The sequence below is a fragment of the Planococcus citri genome, chromosome 4 (assembly GCF_950023065.1).
Source record: "Planococcus citri chromosome 4, ihPlaCitr1.1, whole genome shotgun sequence".
NCBI classification, from domain to species: domain Eukaryota; kingdom Metazoa; phylum Arthropoda; class Insecta; order Hemiptera; family Pseudococcidae; genus Planococcus; species Planococcus citri.
Genome location: NC_088680.1, coordinates 22,519,870 through 22,536,245, shown reverse-complemented (window position 1 = coordinate 22,536,245; position 16,376 = coordinate 22,519,870). Strand labels below are relative to the sequence as shown.

The 16,376-nt window shown below is 33.9% G+C and overlaps 1 protein-coding gene across 6 annotated transcripts in view; it reads right to left on the bottom strand.

The window, feature by feature from the left end:
• Positions 1–16,376, bottom strand: part of LOC135843515 (potassium voltage-gated channel protein Shaw-like) — a 761,198-nt gene that overhangs the window by 607,512 nt on the left and 137,310 nt on the right. For 2 of the 6 annotated variants that reach the window (XM_065361444.1, XM_065361447.1), the window contains exon 1: positions 9,405–10,002. The exons of the other annotated variants lie outside the window; for them this stretch is intronic. The gene's annotated coding sequence lies outside the window, so the exon portion shown is untranslated. Of the gene's footprint in view, positions 1–9,404; positions 10,003–16,376 lie in introns of those variants that run through there. 6 annotated transcript variants of the gene reach the window in all.

The window sequence follows — 16,376 nt, the reverse complement described above, 5'->3', positions numbered from 1 at the left end:
CCATGAAAAATTCCAAGCTGAATAAAAAAATTAAATTTGAATCAATACAGTGAAAAATTTATTTTAAAAATCACAAAAAAGTGTCAAAAATTGCTAAAAAAAAATTCATTAGAAATAATCACAAAAAAATTCCAATCTGACTCATCGCCGAAAAATTTATTCTATGTACACACCACGAAAAAAAATTGTTCGTTATCACTCCAAAAAAATTAATCAAAATTCAACACCAGAAAACCAATTTGAAATAAACACGAACGAAAAGATAAAAAAAAAACACAACATTCTGCTCGTTATTGCATGCTTGCGTAAGAACATCTGAATGCTCACTCGATTGAACGCGAAACAAATGCGAAAATCGCATGAAAAATATTGTAAAAGAACTCTACTAAATTCGCCTTCTATTCGCCGACGAATAGACCGCGGAAATCGCGCTGAAAAAAATGAAAAAGATCGTTGCGAAATTCGTAGGCGTATCGCCGGCGGATTCAGCAGTGTTTTTTTCAAATTTTTTCAGCGCGATTGTCGCGTTCGATTCGCCGGCGGATAGAACGCGAGAATCGCGTTGAAAATATCACTGCTGAATCCGCCGGCGATACGCCTACGATTTTCGCAACGAGTTTTTTCATTTTTTTCACTGCGATTTCCGCCGTCTATTCGCCCGCGATACGCCTACGATTTTCGCAACGAGATTTTTCATTTTTTTCACTGCGATTTCTGCCTTCTATTCGCCGGCGAATCGAACGCGATTTTCGCGACCGCGATTTCCGCCGGCGATTCGCGTTCGGTGTGTTTACTGGGAGGTAGTAAATAAAAATACAACATTCATCTGGGAGTTCAGTTTGTCATTTTTAAGTTCAACTATAATCAATTCATTGACTTCCAGATTTTAATAAGAACCATCTATAGCAGTCACGCTATCATGTCAAAAAATCTGGAGAAATCCAGGAGCGTATTCGACGGCACCCTTGCAAACTTCGAAGGTGAATCGTCGATTGCTTCAGAAGTAGCACCACTGTCGCTGATTTCACCGATCGAAGAACCCTGGGCAAATATGATTTCATTAAACTGCCAGATATCGATGGACAATTCACCGATGCATTCATTGTACGAGTATGTCATGCATGTGTCGAAGTCGATGATATACAATTCGTTGTATAATAAGGAATGAATAATCGCCCAAGCGTAGTATGACTTTAATCCATCTATGGGTATCCTCGCGACAAGGTTCTCATATTCACAGACCAAGGAGATGGTGCTAAAGGTGATTTTCGATCGAGAAATGTCTGATGTGTGTGCACCTTTCATTTAGGACCCATCTACAAAAGCTGCGATTATCGACGATGACGTGAGTAAACGCATAGTAGCCTAGTGCATACAGAAAAAAATCATTCATGAATGCTAACCCATGCTTCATTTCGGATTTTCCAGCATTACAAGTTTTTAATGCAGGATTTGTGTTTTTGTTTACCATTTCTCTTTATGTTCATCATCATATTCCAACATCAGATTTAATGGCAAAATTCCTTCATTTTCCCAAAATGGAAGGAAATTCTACACTAAATCATCCACTTCGAAGCAAACTTAATATTCTTTACTAATGTTTCTGAATTTTTTTTTTTTTTAATTTACAACCTATAACAAGTATTGTGCTTTGTTGGAAATAAAGGTTTTGAACTTTTTCGAAAAGCTTTCATTTTCCAGAATGATTTTTTTTTTTTTGAAGGGTCAACTTTTTTATGATTTCGTTAATATTGCAATCTTCAAAGCAATTTGTTTCTCAACATAGAAACCTAGAGAACCTCCAAAGGGTTCAAGAAGGAATTGTGCAGAAATTGAATGAAAAAATTCAGGAAAAACTGAACTTCCATCCCATTTCTATTGTTCATATTTTGATTATTTTTGTACTCGACAAGAATGTTATTCATTCTTTCAATACGATAAACACACAGACTATACTATTTGATGGGAATTGTAAGTTAACAAGTAAGTTTTCTTTTCATTACATTAATTCTTGTTTTATTCTTTGCAGTGAAAGAATATCTGGGATCGGGGCTCAAAAATCCCAATTCTCTAAACTTGGAGGTGACACAAAAAAAAACTAAGAAGTTCTGGTGAGAGGGTGGGGTTCCCTCAACTACAAATACATTCAAACTATCGAGCCCCTTGCGCATTTGCACTTTATTGCATTTCAAATGCACCTTATAGAAAATTTCAGCTAATAGCAATTTTCTTTCGAGTGTGTTTCTTGATTTTTTTTAGGAGAGGAGGTGTTAATTACAGAATTATTTACACCTGAATCTGCAAAATTGAACTAGGGTGAAAAAACGTGATACACGAAAATGTTATCAGCTCTTAGCACTTTAAGGGCCACATGAATTATTAATTCTGCCAAATTGTTAGACGTGGGATAATTTTTGTTCACAATTCTTTCTGGAATCCACTTTTTTATTAAGAACACAACTTATACTTCGCATTCGAGGAGCTACTTGTTTAATAGTAAAGAAAAGAGTATCCTGAGAATAAATGTAAATATCCAGCTTGAATTACTTAATCTTTGAAATGACATGTATAACTATGTATAGGGAAAAGATGATAAACGAATGTCTGCCAAAAGATGAGTTTATAGCTCATCAATGACATTCGATACCATTAATATGTTTCCATACACTGACAATGCGCTACGGAAATTCATTTCAGTACTTTTTAACCAAAAAATAACAATGTAAGTAAGTAGGTTCATGTACTTACTATCCGTCCATTCATTGATATACCTACTCGTAGCAATGTGAAAACAATAAAAATACTAATGTCAGCAAAAATGCCTCTTGCACTAAAAAAGCAACTCCGAAATTGGGTGAAAAAACGCGAAACATCAAAAACCCCGTGAACGCCTTAAAATGTTGAAAATACCAATAATGCAAGTAAGTAGGTTCATTAACTCATTTTCCATCCATTCATTGATATACTCGAAGTAATATGATGAAAACAATAATACCTAATAATGTCAGCAAAAATGTCTCTTGCACTAAAAAAGCAACCTCGAAATTGGGTGATAAAAACACAAAACACGAAAATGTAATGAACGCATGAAATATTGACAACAGCAAATCTGAATTTAGACTGTATTGTTTACGAGCAGACTTGATCTAGTGATCAGAAATGTGACTTGACCGTCATTTTATTGATGTTACAAGAAAAAGAACTGAAGTCTATAATAGCTGACAAAATGACTTCCATTACTGAGGCATCAATGTCTTCAATAAAAACTATGTTTGAACTGTTTCACCTGACATTCCTTATAAACATGCTTTTGAAAATAAAAAACGACCTGTACCTTTAAATGAGAATTGTTGATCAATAGAATTTTCAACCAGAATGGCACTATTTCATAACGTTCAAATTGGTCAAAAACCAAAAATTCTAGAAAAAAAATAATGACATTATGTTCATTGAAAATACAATTCTCTACAATTTCCATCGACATCATTTTTCAAAAAATTGCTTACTTAGTTCAATTTTGAAATCAATTTTTATGAAACTACGTTAAGAATTTTTCAAAAATTCATCTTCAAAAGTTCGCAAACTAGAATATCATAAAAACTGGTTTGGAAATGGAACAAAGCATTCTACAAAAAAATGATGTCAATGAAAATTGTAGAGAATTAAATTAAAAATTGACATAACGTAATTATTATTTTTTCTATGATTATTGGTTTTTGTTTATTTTTTTTGTTTTATTCATTAATTTTTTTCATTTCTCTTATTCATCATGCATTTATTTTCCATTTATTTTCATTCTTCCATCGTTTCATTTCACTTGAAGCAGATATCCAGAACACACTTCACCATTGTGAGTTTGATGAGAAGGTAATTAACGTGCTATACAGTTACTTGTTTTTGAAACAAATTGAATTTTGAGTGTAGTGCAGAGCAGAAAAAGGATTTTTCACCTGAAGAAAGCATTTAAGACTGCAGTTTTCGTGTACGATTACAGAAATCGGAAATCAGAGAGGGGAGTGATGATATTTTTTCTCATTTTTTATTTCCGTTTTCAAATACCCATTATTAATTTTCTCCATCTTTCTGTTGCTTTTTCTGGTTTACTTACAAAAACGTTCTCAATCTCAATTTATTAACTTATTACCTACCTACTCCACTTTTAAATTACGATTCAGTCTCAAGCGTTAGGTATTTTTTTCGTTTGTTTCATTTAATTCAGTTTCTCATCCTTCGAAAATCATTTCGTTCATTCATTTTATTATGATAACAAACCATCAAGACAGAAGGAAAATCAAAACTGAGAAGACCGACGGAGCTTTTCAGGGAGATGTTGGTTACAAGTAAGTTTTCTTTTTATTACATTAATTCTTGTTTTATTCTTTGCAATGAGAGAATATCTGGAATCGGGGCTCAAGACTCCAAATTTTCTCAACTTGGTGGTGACAGCAAAAAAACTAAGCAGTACGGAGGGAGGAGGGTGGTGTTCCCTTAACCACAGTGATATGCATTCAAACTAACGAGCCCCTTGCGCAATTGCACTTTATTGCATTTCAAGTGTTGGAAAATTTCAGCCACTTTTTCAATTAATCGCGTTAGAAGCCCGCAAGAAAGCCACGTGGAAGAATAAATACCCACCGTCAACATATTCGGGGGTTCTCATATCTATTTTATGACCGATAAGTTCTGACAGACGAGAAAATGAGAATTGGTTGTGATTATTACAAATAACACATATTGAGCATTCCTGAAGTTTCAGCCTGTAACCACTTCCATCAAGCGATCTTCAGAATTTAACGAGGGTTTTCAAAGTTGTATTTTTTCTATTTTTAATTTTCCAAGTCACGCATTCAAACAAATAATACGATTAAAAAATTTAGAATTAGAAAATGTGTAAGTACATATGTACTTCAAACGAAAAAGTTTCGTAAACATTATTGGAATTTCGAAAATGTAACTTTACAATAATTTTCATCTATTATCAAGTGGATGAGTACAGTTGCAATAGATGGGGTGGAAGTACGAGTAGATCAGGTTCAAATGAATTTCATTTCATAATTGATTCAATCCTTTAAAAAAATTTTATAGTGCTTGACCTCAACCCATACAGTGTTATCGTGGCCCACGATGCGAGTCGAGGAAAGAATCATCAAAGAGTTCAAGTTGAAAAACGGTAGAACTGAATCATTATTGACTGTAACAATCCAACCATCAACTTTCCAGGTGTTTTTTTTTTTATTCTCGTGTTAGTTTCGTTACTGTGTGGCAATTTTCAGTACCTAATGTTTTATTATTTCAACAGTTCCTAAATAATATTTTACGCAATATATTTACCAATTTCTGCCAAAATTAACAAAAATTTCGTCAGTTTCTCAAAATTTTCAATTTAAAAAAAAATCACTAAAATGTACCTTTCAGTTTTTGTCGTAATTTTGATACAACTACTAATACCTAATGCAAGTAAGTAGGTCCGTGTATTTATTATCCGTGCATTGATATACTCAAAGTATTATGAAAACAACAATAATACAAAATATCTGCAAAATTGCCTCTTGCACTAAAAAAAAGCAACCCCTTCTCAAAAATGGAAAGAAAATCAAAAAAATTCAAACGTCAACAACTTGGAATAATTAACGTTACAACGGATGAAATAAATCGTGAAAGAGCTCGAGAGCAGGTACGAAAAAAAATCAACAAATCTATTCGAGCCTTTTTCAAGTTGGACAAAAACTCACTGTGGCCTAATATACCTACTCTTTCAATAAACTCAGTTTCTTCGAGTTTCACGTTTCATCCTCTTTTCCTTTCTCTCAATTGCCCCCCCCCAATGTAATTTTTAGCACATACTTCCTGAAAAAAAATACGATGAAAAAGGGAATATCCCAGATTCCGTTTCATCTCTTCGCAATGAAACCTGTTCACACCAAGTACCCTAGACAGCTCGTATACGATAAAAAATATAATAGGAAAAGCACGAATCCATTTAGCAAAGCACTATCACTCATTTTTCCCCATTCTACATAAATGCACGAGCACGACCACGTATTACTATGTATAGTAACCATGGATATGTGTAAACAAGATGTTACTCACAACCGCCGTTAACGATGTTTTTATTGAGTTCTTATACGTACAAATAACTCAACCACACTATGCATACCATATGTCCACGAAGCGTCGCTTCTTCAACAAAGTTGAAACCTTAATCGGTAGTAAAAAAGAAGCATACAGAAGCTCCCTTCCAAAGACAGCTCATACTCAACAGGGGGGAGTAAAAAAAAAGCCCGGAAAACCTCCATCAACAATGGTGGATACCTGGTATGGTATTCCGAGCTGTTTTAAATTCCGCATTAAAATACACCACGCGAAAACCAATACGGTTCGACTTTCGTAAGGTTCGGTTCGGTTTTAATCTGTAAAACTAATTAGAAAAGGATAGGTATGAGGATTATTGGCATTTCAAAATGAAAATACTCCAGCTCGCGGTACTTCGTTGTACGAATAATATAACGATGATGACGATGCGCTTTGTTAAATAGCTGGCTAATTTATTCGCCAACGTTTTATTATCCAGCCGGTTAAACAGTTCAAATTACGTTCAACAGTATGGTAATCGATTCCTATCTAATATCTCCCTTCGCGTTTTTTTCACGGTGTTTTTTTTCCAACATTTACCTACAATTAATTTGATGTAAACACTTCGAAAAAAAAGGCACGTTCGTCGTGTTTTTTTTTTTCGCCCTAGTTTCGCGCGCGTATTTATCCATTCGCGATGAAAACGTTCCCATTCTACCCGTTCCTCTTGCTTTTTTACAATTAAACACATACCTACGAGTACCTACTAGTATACGCGGCCAAGAGGGCTAATAAAAAAACCGCTCGAATTCGTTATACAGGCCATTACGATTCGGTCTTGTCAAAGAGCGAAAATAAGTTGCATACGGTAGCGTATTAACGGCGCACAATCGGCCAAGTATGCAAAGTGTGGAGGTGCAAGAAGGAAGGGTTAACCGTTATATAATGGTAATAATACGAAAATAAACATCGACCAAGAGGACGGGAAAAAACACGCTCTCGATAAAGTATACACACTAGTCGAAATTACAATATACTCGTACGCCGGTCGAGCACACACACGCGAAGTGGAAGTGGAGCTTTCGCTGGTAATGGAAAAAAAACCTGATGCTCGATTCCTTTGATAGGTGAAATATGCAATTTGTATCACGTTGCATTATAACGTACGAAGTGAACGTATTCGTACGTTTAGTTGAAAATAGTATTCCAAGATCAATCGAATAGAAAAGTGAGCAATAAAACGTGTTCGAAATTTTCACAAAATCGTTACCTACCTAGTTACCCTTCCTGCTTTATCGTTTGATTGAAAATTCAATTTCTGAAAAGAGTGATTTTATTTCGCGAATAAAACGAGCTACCTACGAAATGCAGGCAAACGAATCAAAAATAACGAATTTTCTCGTTCGTATGTACCAAAGTATGGTATTTTTTCGTGGATATGGATTTATCATGAACCAATATCCTCACGAAAAAGTAATTATTCGCGCGAAACGTCAAAGGACCTATTTGATAATTTGGGAAGGCTTCCAATGCTATAGGCCCAAGTGAATTCGACCAAGAAGTGGTAAAGGAGGGGAGAGGGTCTTCATTTTTATTGATTTTTTTTTTTTTGGACAAACCTTTCGAAGGGATGATTAATGGCGCAAATCGCAGCCTGCTAGCCCTTTTTTCGAAGACTGCTAGGGGGTGTCAAAGTTTTCAGTGAACTTGAAATATCATCCATTTCAGCAGTGAATGACAAAAACCTTTTCACTCGATGAAATGAACTCATCACAAAAAAAAATCAAAATTCGAAAAAAATCAATTTTCAATCACAAACATCAGAAAAAGTTTAAATTTATTTAGTTGTCTTATTTTGACCTCTTTCTGACATATTTCATAAAAAAATTGATAAAAATTGCACTCATAGCAAAAAATTTAAATTCGTTCATTTTTTTGAATTTTGGTTTTTTTGTGATGAGTTCATTCATTAAGTGAAAAAGGGGGTTTTCAACGGATACGTAAAAATAAAAGTCAAATGGGTTAACTTTAACAATCGAAACTTTTTTTCATGTTTTAAATCAAAAAAATCACATTTTTTCACATACTTTCAATTTTTTTAAATCGACTTTACAAATTAATGCCATCCCAATTTTTTTAAATATTGTTTAGCATGAAAAGTTGTCCTTAATATATTTTTTTCAGAATTTTTGAGATTCGAGAAGATATGAAAACTACGTTTTGAAACTTTTCGAGCTAATTTTTCGCACGAAAAAAAGTGGCAACACTGATTTTTATGATACATACCACCAAAAAGCCTATCAAAACCCCAACTATGTATTGAAAAAGTTCTATTTCGGTAGGTATCGCGGTTATCGAATAATCCACTGCTGAAGTGGATGATATTTCAAGTTTACTGAAAACTTTGACACCCCCTAGCAGCCTTCGAAAAGGGCTAGAGGGCTGCGATTTGCGCCATTGGTCATCCCTTCGGAAGGTCTTTCCACAGGAAAAATTTCGAAAAAAATCTCCACCCCCCTCCACTTTTTGGTCGAATTGACGTGGAATGACCTTTCTGGTAGTGTTGATATTTCGTTACTTTATTCATGAAATCATAATAAATCAGTGCTGCATGCCGGAGTGTAAAAGCAACTACAGAGGTACACCATACGTTGAAGTTTTCCAATTTCCAAACGAAGAAAAATATCCAGAATTGTACAAGAAATGGATTAACAAAATGTTTAAATCCAATGTAGTGTAGAGTAGGTACTGTTGTACCACCTCTCGACCCTTTTTCTTAAACGAAACCAATAACCAATCTCCGAACCAACAATCTTCGAATCGAAATCGACATCTAATCTTCAAATCTTCAACAAAAATAAATCTCTGCACCGACTCTTGATCAACGTAATAATAAAATTATTCAATTCAATTATTTTAAAAAACCATCGAAATCTCCGACATAAATTCCAATTTTACACACAAACAAACAATTCAAAAAATTATCAAAGAAAATTCAGTGAAAATTTACACGACAGGTTTTTCAACGAGATATGGAATGTACTGAAAAACTTGATGCTTTTATTCGGCCCGAAAAGTAAGTACATACTACGAATTTCTTTTTTTATCAAACCTATTCAAATTGTCACTAAATGACCTAGTAAGAAAAAGTATAAATAAAACTAAGTAGCTAACACCTACTACCTAAACTGCCTATCAAACCACATCTCATGGCATTTCTATACATCGTTTTTACAATAAAACACCAATAAATAATCTGAGACCATACTAAACATGGTAATTAAATATCATAATACGAGTATAAGAATTAACGAAATATTTTAATAACTCACTCTCAGCTCAACAATGGCTATCCTTTGGAAACAGGATATCTCGAAGCATTATTATTCATCGAATTTACAGCCTGTCAGAGCATGGTCTCAGCAGCCATCTCCTCGAACACAGCACACCTTTATCCTCGACTTTAGCACACCACGTCGATTAATTAAAACTACCGGAAGATACCTAATCAAAAACATTTGCACCAATAAAACGCGAAATCGAATAATTAACTTCGAATCATTTCAATACTTCGAGTAAATTACAAATTGAACAAAGTTACACTCGTTGAAAAATGAAAAGAGCAAAAAGGTCGCGGAAAAAACGAGCACGAAAATTAGATGCGTACTCCAACACGTACATGTACGATATAATAATAGCTAACGATTCGAACCATTTCACCTCCGAACTGGTCGCATCGTTATCTAATTCCCACTTCAAAATTTCCCCAAATGGTCGAGAATAAATGCAGTACAGATCTATGCAATGCACTATCTATTCCGAGATTAAATTATCTCGTCATCGAGAGAGATGGCACATCGTCATTATACCACACCAACTAGTTCTAGAAAGGCAAAAGGTTTTGTTCACATTTTTCAACATTACTCCGCAGGAAAAATAATCCATGAAAATACTCGTATTAGGGAATTGCATGGTATTGCTCAAATGAAGTATAGGTAAAAATATATGTACGATAAAGAGTATAATGTCTATAAATTCACGATGAGAAACGTAAAAACCAAACCCATTCGACAGAAATTCAATCGTTCCTTCAAAACCAGAAACTTTATGATGACAATATTTTACCTACATACTGAGAAATGTAACTTTTTTTGAAAATTTATGTTAGATGACTAAAAATAATCAAAAATACACCTTATGATTTTTTCTGTTCATCCTATTATTGTGAATTAGCGCAGATGTCAAAAGAATAGGTAAAATTTACTAGATTTAATCGAATTAGAAATCTGATACCCAAAAAATTCGAAAATAATGAATTGGAAACTTGTTACAATACCTACTCGAATTTGGTACATAAAAATGGATTTGGATTTCATTTCAAAATTTTATTCTGAATTACGAGGGGAAAAAATTTGTTTTCTAATCCAAATCCATTTTTATGTACCAAATTCGTATTGTGGAAAGAAATTATTACCACTTTGTCAGCTTTTGAAGACAATTCTAATGAAAAACCAGTCGCCAGAAATAAAGCAAAAGGCCTTCGAAGTTGTATGGAGCAATTGGAAAGCGCTTTTTGCTGTGTGTATGGCGTGATTTACTTGAACGTTTTGATGCTACGAGTCAGAAATTGCAGCACGTGGATACTACTGTTTCGGATATTGTAGATTTATACAAATCATTGATCAGTTTGGTAAACACCACTCGAAATAATTTCAATCTTTATGAAGAAAAAGCACGAAAAATATCTACCAGCCAGGAATATAAAAAAGATTCTCGAAGGAAAAAAAAAAGGAAATTAAAGCCTGGCGAATCAAAAGTAGACGATGTAGAACTCAATGGGCAAGAAAACTTCAGAGTGAATACTTTTTATGCCATTTTAGATAAACTCAACGTGGATCTTAAACAGAGATGCGCCGAATATGAAACTATTTTCCAAAAATTTGCTGTACTTATTCAGTTTTGCAGTTTGGATGATTCAGAATTACGAAAACACGCAAACATATTACAAGAGTGTTTTCCAAAAGATTTAGAACCTGCGTTTGAGAACGAGCTTTGTCACTTTAAAACATATTGCGAAGTTAAAGAAGTTTGAAAGTTATCCACCTTTAAAAATGTTACGATTTATTCACGAGAAAAATGTTCAAGAAGTGTATCCAAATGTTGAAATCGCATATCGCCTGTTAAATTGTACTGCGATTACTAATTGCAGCGCCGAAAGGTCATTTTCGTGCTTAAAACTTATTAAAAATTATTTATACTCCACAACAACTCAACACCGCCTCAACTACCAAATGGTATTGGCAGTAGAATCAGAATTACTTTCAAGAATCGAATTTGAAGATGTTATTGTTGATTTTGCAAAAGAAAAATCGAGAAGAAAACTTTTTGGAACGAAGAATCTGTCTTGGTTAATACCATAATACCTTATAGTTCTGTTTATGCATGCCTACTACACTACTTATTAATAATCTACTTACACATTATGTACCTATCCTCCTAAATAAATCTCAAATATTGTGTTTATTGTTCTTATAGGTACGTAGATAAAAGGAGGGGAGGGGGGGGGGGGTACTTGAATTTTTTTAAAAGGGCGGCAAATTTCAATCTGCCTAGGAGCGCAAAGAGGCTTAATCCGGCCCTGTGAATATTCATAGATAAAAGTTTACAAAATTTACTGACCTGTTATAGAAATGATTCGAAACTATTTTTATTATTTTTCTTTGTTGTACTTGAAATATAATTACAATGAAAAATAAATTAATATTGACACGAAAAAGTCTAAAATAAATAAAACAATAAGTACCGTATTCGCGACTCGATGAAAATTGGCAAATTTTGAAAAATATTATACTGAAAATTTTAATCCTAGAAATTCTGATTAAAATCTGAAAAAATAGAATGAACACGATTACATCAAATAGTGAATCGTGACAATGAAAATTACAATCCCCTATAATTTATGTCCATGTGCATGCTTTCTTTGTCCTCTTTTTGAAATTTTCTCAACGTGCATTAATTATTTTTTTTACTAAAATAGTAATTTGATGATTTCGGAGCACAGAATTATCATTATTTTAGTAAAAAAAAAAAATTAATGCATCTAAAAAAAAATTTCAAAAAAAAATCTTTTTCTGTTTTTATGGTCAATTTTTCTCGACCTTTGGCGTACAAGGGGGCTGTTTCATGTTTTAGGTGTCTTTCCCGTACTATTAAACTCCTTCCCCTGCCATAATGTTGCAGCCATATAGCAGCAAAGCACAGTAAAATTGCAGCTTTTTTAATTTACTTTCCGATTATACATATAATCATTTTTTTGTTTTTAAATTGTATCAGGGTGTTTTCACTATTTTTAGTAAGTCATTTTCCCTGACTTTTCCAGGTTTTCCAGACAATTTTTCCAATTTTCTCAACTTACCCAATACGTTAATTAAAGAAGAAGTTTTCAGGAAGAGGTGACATTTTTTTCAGAAGTTTCTCTTAGAACTGGGTACTTCTTCGGATATCAAAAAACAGCTATACCTAAACTTAAATTATTTGGGGGAGGGGGGAGCTGAATTCAGTACAAAAATGCCGAATGAAGATCCAAAAATGGAGAATAATTTTCACTGACAGGAATAAGAATACGTACAATAAGAATAATTATACGCTTACAGGCAGAAGTGCAAGTGCTACGACAGGAACTATCGCAAAGAAATGCTACCCTCCTCAATGAGATTCGTGAGAAGGAGAGGTTGAAATTCAGTTGCTAAGTACCTACTAATACATTAAGTAGTTGAGTACATCAATCATGTTGGGTCCCGTCAATTTTACCAATTGATACCTACAATATTCATAATTATGACGTATGAAAATTTTTCTTATGTTTTTGAATTTTTAAGGGTTTATTAATTCAACACAATAATGTTGACAAAGCTTAAAAATCATATAGAAATTGATTTTAAAACTGGAGAAAGGGCATTACCTCAAAATCCTTTGAAAGGAAAATATATCCCAATTAATGCAGGGACCTGGTAAAATCCTTCAAAAATAATCACCTCTGAATTATGAGGTTGAATACTCCAGAAAAAATAGAATTAAAGGAGAAATCGTCCATGCCAGGAGGCGAGCAAAATACCTATATCAAAGAACGAAACTTCGCCTGCATGTTACACATGGAAAAGCACCTTGCAGCTGATATTTGAATTTTCTGAAATGAGTCTAAACTGGAAATTGAAGGGACCGTGGCATATGGATGTTGGAAAATCCCATTTTTCACCATGGATTTTGGCATGATTTTTAGAGACGAACAAAAAAGGTTCTTTGACAGAATTGTCTATCTCTAAAACTGAAGGCGTTACTGGCAACCATATTTTGCGAATACATAGAATAATTTTTTTTCGAGTTTTTGAACTTTTGTCAATTTTGAAGGTAAATTCTAATGTACCTAACTTTTCAAGACAAGCAAAAAATCCAAAAACAATAGTTCATAAAAATTTTCTAACATCCTTAAATATTGATTTGCCTGCAGAGCATTCAATTTCAAAGATATGCTGTTTTATGAGAGACCCTTTTTGTTCGTCTCAAAAAATCCTGCCAGTATCCATGATCAAAAATGGCCAATGGGATTTCCTACCTAAAATCCGTACACTCCTGCCCCTTCAATTTCCAGATTAGATTCATTTCAGAAAAACCGAATACCCATCAGCTGCAAGTTGCTTTTCCATGTGTAACTCGTGGGCGAAGTTTCGTTCTGATTTGCGAGGAACAGTTGGTATCTGTCTCTCGTAAGACGATGAATTTGCCGATCAGAGAATTCGAAGAGTCTGGTCAACGATTTATTTCAGAGTAATTATATGTATCTTATTTTTTCTGCAGTTGCTAAAATTTAGCCACAGGAAAATGTCTGGTAATGTACCATTATGCTTATGCACATCATACGAGTACATTTTTATACTGGTTATTTTTTCACAGCAAGCATATAAAGCAGCAATTCTCAAGATGAAGTATTCCAACACAGAAAATGGAAGTAGAAGACAACCAGTTCAAATTAGCAAAAATTTGCCTGATGAATAACTTTTCATCTTTTTGTTCCAAAATCCAGTTTTTAAGACGTGAAGTCCTCAGCCTACACAAATATTTTTAAGAATTGATTTATCCTTTCTACGATCAGGAATGTTTGAATACATATACTACGAGGAAGACGTATTCTTTGAGACCTTGGAAAATAATTTCAACAAAGGCTCACTGGTCACCCGTGAAATCGGTAATGCGACGATTCAAGTGAATGGTGGAGGGGGAGGGGTGGGTCACACGCGGAAATTCCAAATAATATGCCCGTTCATTTTTTCAAATATTCCTTCTTCCTTGCAATTTTCTAAGAAAGAGTTTGAGTCATAAATGCGCTGTTTTTGAAAAAAATCTTCTGATTGGTCGAAAATGATTATTGAACGTTTCAAGGCTCTTTTTACAACTTTTTGAACATATTTTCTCAAAGTTTCATAAAGCTGCGTTTTGATCGTTTGAAAAAATTATAATTAAGTTGATTGAAATTCTTTTATGTACAATTTTAGGACATTTTGTCAAGTAGGTAATTATGTACTTGAGAGCCAAAAAACTAAAAATCAATTTTTTTGGCAATAGAACAATTTGGAAAAATGTGGAATTTTTTGACATTCTTCGAAAAAAAATGACAATTCTTGGCCATCTGCAACTTTGCTGATAAGCGAGACTTCGTCAATTTTGGCAAAAAAGCTTTTTGACAATTTCCGGCAATAGAACTAGACTTTTAGCCATTTTTTTTTTTCAAGGAGACTTTAAATATTATTATTGCCTTCGATGAGTATTGGTTTGAATGAATCACAAATCGTTGAAATTACGTTGAAAAACGTTGCATCTGAGCCTTATTCTGTGATGAATGATGATACATGAATATTTTGGAAAAAAATTTGAAATTCAAGGTCCAAAAAAATCAAAAAAACATTATAAAAATAGTGTTTTAATCGAACGCATTGTTACGTTGCTTCATTGTGGGCGGAGCTACTACACCAGCTCTGCAGAAATCGTTTGAAGTTTTATAGGGATTTTGAATTTTGGAATTTTCAGGCCGCGAGCGAAGGGTTGGGGCCGCGGAGCAGCCCAGGGAACGGAGCTCCCCAGTAAGGTTCTGAAAATTGTAGCTGGAACTATTGAATAGTTGAGCAAGTCGAGTGTCGAAGGCGAAATTTCGAAAAATTGTGTATTCAGTTCATCACAATCTTAGCCAAAAACCATTTTCTATTTCTGAATAAAAATATGTAGGGTAATAGAACTGAAATTCGAGTGCAGGTAAAAGATAGTTCGAAGAAAATCTGATTGCAAGAGAGTTCTTGATTTTTGACTACTGATTGCTCTGTCGATTTCAAAATTATCTTTCAAATTTTTGTTCTGACACTAGCTGCATATTTCTACTATGAAGCCTCGCTATGAGGGAATTCTTGTTTATTGATGTACTGATAATTTCAAAAATTATCTGAAAGTAAGTATTATGCCCAAAATTGAAAAATTGTTTCTGAATTACATAAAATGTAGAACCAAGATTTCACTGGTTTCAATGTTTGAGGAAGTGTGTTACAAAGTGGTTAATTTGAGGTAGGAAACTAGTATTTTGTCTATAATGAAATAAGTGACAACCGTTCATCTCCTTGGGAGTATTTTGGGAGTTGGATTTCAAATCAAAATCTGTTGAAAAATAATTCGCCGACCGCAACAGAAATATTACATATTTTTGTAAGTATGTAAGTAAGTAATTTTTTTTACGAATACAAAAAGTCAATTTTGAATGTTTTTCGGGCCATCGGAAAGAAGCTTTCGTCTCCATGATGGAAGATTTTCCCACTTTGAATGAATTAAAAGATTACCAAGAGGAGTCCTTGATGTGACCACAAAACCACTATCAAGAGCTGAAAATAATTGGACCACAGCTGACAGCTATAGACAGATCTGAAGACACCACAGGAACCTTTAAATTTACCTAGGTTACCTACAGACACATATACCTATTTATTTTGCTCGGCATGTATGTATGTACAACATAATTAGTACACGATACATATGCATTACTAGAGGTATACTACGTTACAGTAGGTACATTTTTTTTTAATTCTACGTACACATACACAGTGTACCTTCGTTCATCGATAACGATAAAACTGTTTACATTTCACGTAAACGTACATAGTCGTACGTATGAGTATATCCTATACCTCTCTCTGCTACATGTTTGCTATAGGCTACATAACATAAAAGAAACTCCAATACGAGTAACTTGTACCTACGCTGCACACTGC